Genomic DNA, 7,649 nt, shown 5'->3' on the forward strand with positions numbered 1-7,649 from the left:
CGCGGTTTGGGCCCCCGCTCGGAGATGCTGCAGCGCTGGTGGTGCCGTAGGGGTGCGGTGCCAGCCCACAGTTCAGGGCAGCCACCCCCCCACCCCCACCCCCAGGGTCATCCAAACTTGGAGCCTGCCCTATGCTCCCCACTGAGCCCATCCAGCAAGAGTCCTGCCCCTGGGATGCATCCAGCCTGCACCAGGGCTGATCCTGCTCGGGGCTATGGGCACGGCGCAGGGCCCAAAAAGCAGCGGCCGGAGGGATGGGGGCACAGCTGTACTCAGGCCCTGGATGTTGTCCCCAGCCCTGTGCCACCGGTGCCTTAGAGACCCTCTTGGACCCCGTCCCAGCTCAACGCTTGCCAGGGGCAGAGAGGTGACACTCTGCAGCGAGCTTGGGGACTGCCCTGCACCGCCTAGGTGCACCCAAGGCCACTGGGGCAGTCACCCAGAGGGTGAATCAGCTTCAGGGTCCCTGGAGCAGGGCGGGAGGATGTGGGGTGCTGCAGGGGGGCCCTGCTCTGCAGAACCCTCTTGCTAGACAGCCCCTGGCACTGAAGTCACCTCCTGCCCTACCACAGACACAGAGTCCTGGGTCGCATCCTTCCCAGCCGTGCCCTGAGCCACGGCCCCGGCTGGGTGTGAGACCCCTGGGTGTCAGCGAGGTCCTGCAAGTGCCCCTGTTCACAGCAGGGCCTGGATGAGGAGGGGATGGAGCCCTGCAAGCCAACAAAACCCCATGGCCCTGCAGCCACCGAGGCTCAGCAGCAGCCACCACAAAGTGGCTCAGCAGAGAGTCAGGACACATCTGCTTGCTCCAGAGCCCCATCGGCCCCCAGGAGGGTGTCCTCATCCAACGGGACCTCCATGTCCAGCAAGAAATCCATGTCCAGCAAGAAATCCACATCCAGCAAGAAATCCACGTCCAGCAGGACCTCCAAGTGAGCAAGGGGTTGCCTCCTTGGATGGGGGGAGCCCATATTTGCCCATGTTTCGGGGTCCTCATGTTCCCCACTTGTCCTCAAGGCAGAAAAAGCTGCAGGACAGGAAGGGGAGGGTAATGGAGAATGGTGCTGACATTGCAGGGGGGCTTCCTCGTGGTGCATGGTACTGATGGCCAAGACGTATCCACCCAGGCAGGCGGTGTGCAGGAAGGACGTGCCAAAGGCAGATAAAGCAACGCAGGTGAGGGTGGGCAGCACTGCCCCTGCATACATTCACATGAATTCTTTTGGAAGCTTGCCCACACCCCAAAAACATGTGCCCATCACCCACACACACAGCCCTCAGCCCCCCAGGATGCAGCTGGGTCATGCCAGGGGCTGCATGTCCATATCTTCGGGAAGCTCAGGCAAGGATTTGGTGTGGAGATGGATTTGTTCAGCTCTGAGCACCCTGATGTGGCCCAGCCTGGGGTAGACTCCTGTGCAGGACCTGGGGGACGTTCTGGAGATGGAGGACTGGACCCTCCCAGAGCCTCCCAGATGGCGGCTGCCAGGTCCCTCCCGTTCCCCTCCCTGGGCTTAACCCATACTTGGACAGTGTTTGATGGCATGGGTGCTCCTTGCCCCAGACCCCCTCTTCCTTTGAGGTGTTACTGAAGGAAGGGCAGCCGTGGGGCAAGAAAAAGAAGAAGAAGAAGAAGAAGAAAAGCAAGTGCATAAGTGACGGCCAGGATCAGCTGCAGTGGCAAGCCTCGAGGCCCTGCAGTGCCAGGGAGAGCTGCAGCCAGGCATTGCAGCACAGAGCCCCCAGCCCACTTGAGGCGGCCATCACACCTCAGGACAGGTAACGCAGGGGCTGGCTGGGGTTGAGCCAGTCCCACCCCTGGGTGTCCCCACAGGGTGATCTGCACCCCCAAGGCAGAGGGAGAGGTGCTGGGCAGGGGCGTCTCACACGTGTCCGTCTGCTCCCTTGGTAGGAAGAGCATGTCCAGCCTGTGCATCAACCTGGACAGCAAGGAGCAGGAACAGGCTGTGCTGGAGCTGGAAGGTAACCCCTGCTCCTCCCCATCCAGTTCAGCTGGGTTTGCTCCATCACACGCCTCTGAAATCCTCTGTCCCGCCTCCATGACTCCAGCACACTGGAGAAAACAGTGATGCCATGTGCGCAGTTCAGGCAGGTCTCCATTTCCCAGTGAGCTGTGGGATGAGACAAGACCCACGTTTAGCTAAGCTCCTTGCTCCTTGATGCCAGTGGGCACGACTGCTTGCAGGATCAGGCCCATGAACATGAGGCCCAGCTGCTGGGAGTCTGGAGTGGCTTTCTCCCCCCAAAATCAGGGCTGCGTCGCTGTGCTGGCCAGCATAAAGGAATGTGAGCAGCCAGAGGTACCTCCTGGGTGGAGGTGGTGGGTGCTCTCAGCTCCCTGGGAGAAGCCATTTGCAAGCGGTAGAAACTCCAGCCCTCCTGAACCTGCAAATTTTGGGCTGCGTTGAGGCTGTTGGTGTTAGGGACCACTAGATGGTGATGTCTGTACACGCCCGGTCGGATGCTTTCCACCTTTTTGTGCTGCTTTCTGATCATCTCCCACTATGGACAGGGATCCCCAGGGAAATTTCCCCCATGGATGTTTCCAGAGAGCGGGGACATCCTGCAACCATCCCACAGACACAGCTGCTGCAGCAACGCTTCAGGCCGGGTTTTTTTAATGCTACTTTTATTCCTGAAAGCGCTGAAGTGCTCCCTCTTCTTGGAGCCCATTAATACATCAACTCCTTCTGATGTCTGTTAATAAGTCCAACAATGAGCAAAGCGCCTCCTGATGCAGCTAGGAGATGGTTTGAGGTGCGCTCTGTCCCATTCACAACCCAGAACTGTGTTTTCCAGGCTCTAGGAAACTTTCTGAACTGAAAGACCTCTCCCCATTGATTCTAGGGAAGCAGGTTGATGTTGGAGAGCTGTGTTCTCACCTAGCCCCAGAGGAAACCCACTTACCAGACCAGAATCACCAGGAGGCACTGGAGGACGTGGCTGTGGATGGTGAGTATATCGGCACTCTGGGATTGTGCAGGTTCTGGAGCATCTGCTAGGCAAAAAGCTTAAGACTTGAGGAAAAAGAGGAGAAAGAGCTGGAATAAAAAAAAAAAAAACAACCAAAGTGTTGAGATTTCCCAGGGCATAAAAATCACAGAATAATTCAGATTGGAAGGGATCTCAGGAGGCCTCTTGTTCAGCCTCTTGCTTGAAGCTGGGTCAAGTGAGAGATCAGACTGGGTTGGTCTGGGATTTATCCATTATAGGAGCTCCAGGGCAGTAAAGGAGTCAGGGTTCACCTGGGATGAAAGCGTGCCATGTTCTGGGTAAAGCTTGGACCTCCAGCCTACATCTGACCAAAAAGCCCTGGTTTGGGAAGCAGTTTTGGGGGAGATTCTCTAAAAGGACCAAATCTTTTGCAGTTATGAGAGTTCTCAGTGTTGCAAACTGCCTTTTTGGTGAAACATTTAAAGCTGCAGCCAAATGTCTCCCCACAAACTCATGTCTGTAGTTTGGGCTCTCCTTCCTCAAACATTGACCAAGCTCCATCTTCTCCCATACCGCAGGCGACACGGTTGACATCCAGGAGATGGACTCCAACGTGGGCACTGTGGAGGTCCCCTTAGCCAGTGAGGAGCTGCAGGAAGCCCTAGGACACACCAGAGGTGGGGACCGATATTTTCCTCCTTGCACCCTGCTCTTCCATGGCCCCTTGCAGCCAGCAACCCAGCAAGAGGCGCACGGGGAGGCTGCTGGGTCTCTGCAGCTCGTGCTTGGCTCACAGCTGGCTTGGGATACGCCGTGCCCTCAGCAGAGGTTAAATTCTCTCCATTTCTCCCTTCTCTTTAATCTTGTGTTGAATTTTTGCTTTGCATTATTTGGCACAGGGAGCATAGTGTGAACTCTTGTGTGTCTCAGCAAGATATAAATGCCGTCCCTCAGCGTATCAAAGGAGAAGGGGGCTGCGTCTGGAGCGTGTTACACATGGTGCAGCATGGCGGGAGGTGATGGGTGATGAATGGCCGTGGAGAGGGAATTTAATCTTTCTTGGCCTCAGCATCCCACCCGCCTGGGGGGAGGGAGTTTCACTGCATTATTGTGGCTACAGTCCTTTAGATCCTGAGATGGAAAGGGTAGGTGAAAGGCAAAGGAGCCTCTATTATTATTACTATTAAAAACCTTTTTTTGCCAAGTATCTCTGTGCTGGTTGCCAGCATGCAGAGGAGGTTTCCAACACTTTCTTGTTACAGACAACACAGCCACTGTGGATAATCTGGGCTCTGACCTGGCCACGGTGGAGACCCACTTGACCCCAGAGCCGCAGGAGGTGCCAAGTCTTGCTGCTGCAGATGGTGTCTCTCTGGCTGCCCCTCTGCTGTCATTGCCAAGGCCTGAAATCTCCCTGGAGAGCCAGTCCCTGCTGCTGGCGAGACGCCCTGCTCCATTCAAAAACTGCCCGGGCCCTACCTTAGGGTACAAAGGTGGCACCCAGGACCTTGACTCCATCCTGGGCTCCACAGCCAGCGAGGTCCAGCTGACCAGCAAGGAGAAGCTGGAAGCCTTAGGATACGTGGGAGGTATGGGTTGGTATGAGGTCTTTTTCCTTGGAGGAAGCCTAGAAATCTCTGGAAAGCAACAGATTAGTTAAAAGCCCCCTGCATGCCTGTACTGGCGCTTGTCAGACGATGAGGAAGCGATGTTAACACAGAAGCTACACGAGGTAATTGATCCCCTTAAAATAACGTTCCCACTCACGAGGGGTAAACCTGGAGGGAAGTTCTGGTGGTGAGGGGCTCCACTGCTCCGCTAGCAGTAAAATCCTCCTCCCCTGTCTCAGCAGGGTCTCATACACTGGGGCTCGTACCCCCGATTGCCACAGAGGCCTCATGCTCTGAGGGGGGATTGTGCCCAGTGAAGCCCGTCTGGACTCCCGGCTGTAGAGAAGCAAGCCCCAGCGCTTCTGCTTTCGACTTTCCCTTTTTCCAATGTGTGACCTTGCCCAAGGCCTCCATCCTGCCTCCACTGGGAAGGGAGACAGCTCTAACCATCGCTTTGGGAAAGCCCCTAGCTTGCGCAGCAGCTGCTGCTGAGCCCAGCCCCAGCCCCCCGTCCCCACTGAGCTCTGGGGTCTGTTAGTCCCATGGATGCCGAGCTCCGCTCTCCCTCCGCGGCTGACGGGAGGGTGAATCCGAGGGAACCCATGAAGGCGGTGGGGACAGTCCAGCAACCGCCCTGGGGGAAGGCGAGCAAGAGCTCCAGAACCCAAGTTGCTACCAGATGACAGCAAAGGGGATTAGGCAGAGTCCTTCAGAAGAAAACTCCAGGGCCACCTCTCTTCATGAACTGCAAAAGTGGTGAAGCTGTGCAGGGAGAGCCAGAGACACGCCAGCAGCTGGAGCAGGTTTCCAAAACTTCACTGCGGGGCTCAGTACAGCCATGTGCAGACTCACCGAAGCCAGACTGGCCACACAAATTCCCAAATTCCCATATTCACTAGCCTTCCCTAACACACGCAATGACACATGGCAGTCACGGCACTCGGGTTGTGCAGCCAAGCTCCCGCGTACGGCGCACCAGGAGAAACTGTGTTAAACTCCCAGTTCTCGTGGAGGATTCAAACACACTGTCCCCCGTCCAACTTTCCAGGTGAACACATTTCCCTAAGATTTCACAGAAACCCTAATACCGTTCAGGGCCATCAGAGATTAACACATGAAGCTGCTGGAAAAATCAAAGCATGACGCTGCTCTCGGCACGCTCCTTGCTCCATGCCGTAACTCCAGAGGCACAAGGGTGGGAAATCACAGACATAGGATGGGCTGCTTGAGACTGGCAAAGATTGACTTTGACGCCCTCTGGCTTCTGTTTCCTTTCTTCTTTCAAGACCCAATTTGTCCCCAAGCCACCTCACCTCGCTCTGCTTCCCCCCCATCGCAGTGATGGCAGGGCTCTGCCCCTCCCTGCATGCAGGACAGGTTCATCTCACTAACGGGCTGAAAAGATTTTAAATCCTCTGGAGAACAGAGCTGCAGAAAGGCAAAAGACGTTACTAACACTGCTCTTATTTTTATATAACCCATCTCCCTCCATCTCCTGGCTGTGCATAGAAGGTGGTAGCACCTTGCTGATGTGTTTAGGATGGTACTTAAAACACCCATGTTTAGAAGGAAAACAATGCTCAGTGGGGCTTTTTTATTTTCATAGACGACAAAGTTGATGTGAGCGGTGAGGGCTCCATCCTGGCCACCCCACAGATCCATTCAAACCCGGAGGAGCTGAGAGAGGCAAAAGTGAATGGTGAGTGAATCGTTGAAATGTTGGTGGGAAGGAGCCTCTGGAGGCCTCCACAGCAGCTTCCCACATAGAGCCAATTATTGCCAGCACTAGACCAGGTTGGTTGAGGTTTTGTCTAGCCAAGCCTCAGGCATCTTGGAGGACAGAGCCAGACTCTTCTCAGTGGTGCCCAGTGCCAGGACAAGGGGCAATGGGCACAAACTGAAGCACAAGAGGTTGCAGTTGAACGTGAGGAAGAACTTCTTGACTTGGAGGGTGACCGAGCCCTGGCCCAGGCTGCCCAGGGGGGCTGTGGAGTCTCCTTCTCTGGAGATATTCAAAGCCTGCCTGGACACTGTCCTGTGCCCCCTGCTCTGGGTGAGCCTGCTTGAGCAGGGGGGTGGGACTGGGTGATCCCCAGAGGTCCCTTCCAACTCCTGCCAGTCTGGGATTCTGGGATTCTGTGATCTCCTTTGGGACAAGTCTGGGCTTGGCCCTAAGCGCCTTGCTCAGTGTCTCACAGATTTTCTGGGGTGACAACAGGAACTGAGCCTGGGTCTTTAGCCATGCACACCGTGGGACCCTCGTGCTGGGTCACAGTGCTGCAGGGGTGACAGCCTGGCCGTGCTGTGAACACAATTGTGTGGCCTCGCGTCCACCAGCCAAACCAGGTTCTGTAAGAGAGGTTGGTGTGATGTTAATCCCCCCCTGTGACTTGTCAGGCTTTGGCTACCATGAGGCACCATGTTCAAGGGGTAGAGAAAGGAAAACCAGTGTCTCCATGAAGGGCCACCTCCATGGGTTTGCCTCACAGCTCCCTGCTGTCCCGGGGGCTGGCTGCTCTGGAGGGAAGGGAACAGGGAGGGGAAAAAACTGCCCTCCACATCCACGGCAGGTGGGGTAGGCAATCAGAGGCTTAAGTGGCAAGAAGAGGAGATTTGAATTAGCCATAGGAAAAATGCTGTAGCAGAGGAGGGGGAATGATGGGAGGGCACAGGATTTACATTGCTGGATGGCCTGCTGCCCACAAACAGGATGAGACAGTGAGTTAATGCTGCAGTAGCACAAAACAGGGACAAGCGACATTGCCGGGTCCTTCCATCTCTCCTCCTGGTGGTGGCTGCAATGGAGTCCTGCCTGGAGGGAAGCCCATGAGACTCTGCACTTACTTGTCTTTCCACATCCAGAAAAAGTTGCTCCTTCTCCTGGCTGTGTTCCCAAAACCAGCGCGACGTCAAAGCCTCTGCCAAAGAAGAGGGTGATAAAACCCCTCCCAAGGGAGACAACCAGGTGAGCATGAAGGTGGAAACTGGGTGTGTGGAACTGCTGCTGTCCATGGCCTCTTACATGATCACCTTCACACTCACAGTGCTGTGCATCTTGGCATTATCAACCTAGAGAAGAAACAT

This window comes from Egretta garzetta, unplaced genomic scaffold (assembly GCF_000687185.1).
Source record: "Egretta garzetta isolate BGI_Z169 unplaced genomic scaffold, ASM68718v1 scaffold100, whole genome shotgun sequence".
In the NCBI taxonomy this organism is placed as follows: Eukaryota; Metazoa; Chordata; class Aves; order Pelecaniformes; family Ardeidae; genus Egretta; species Egretta garzetta.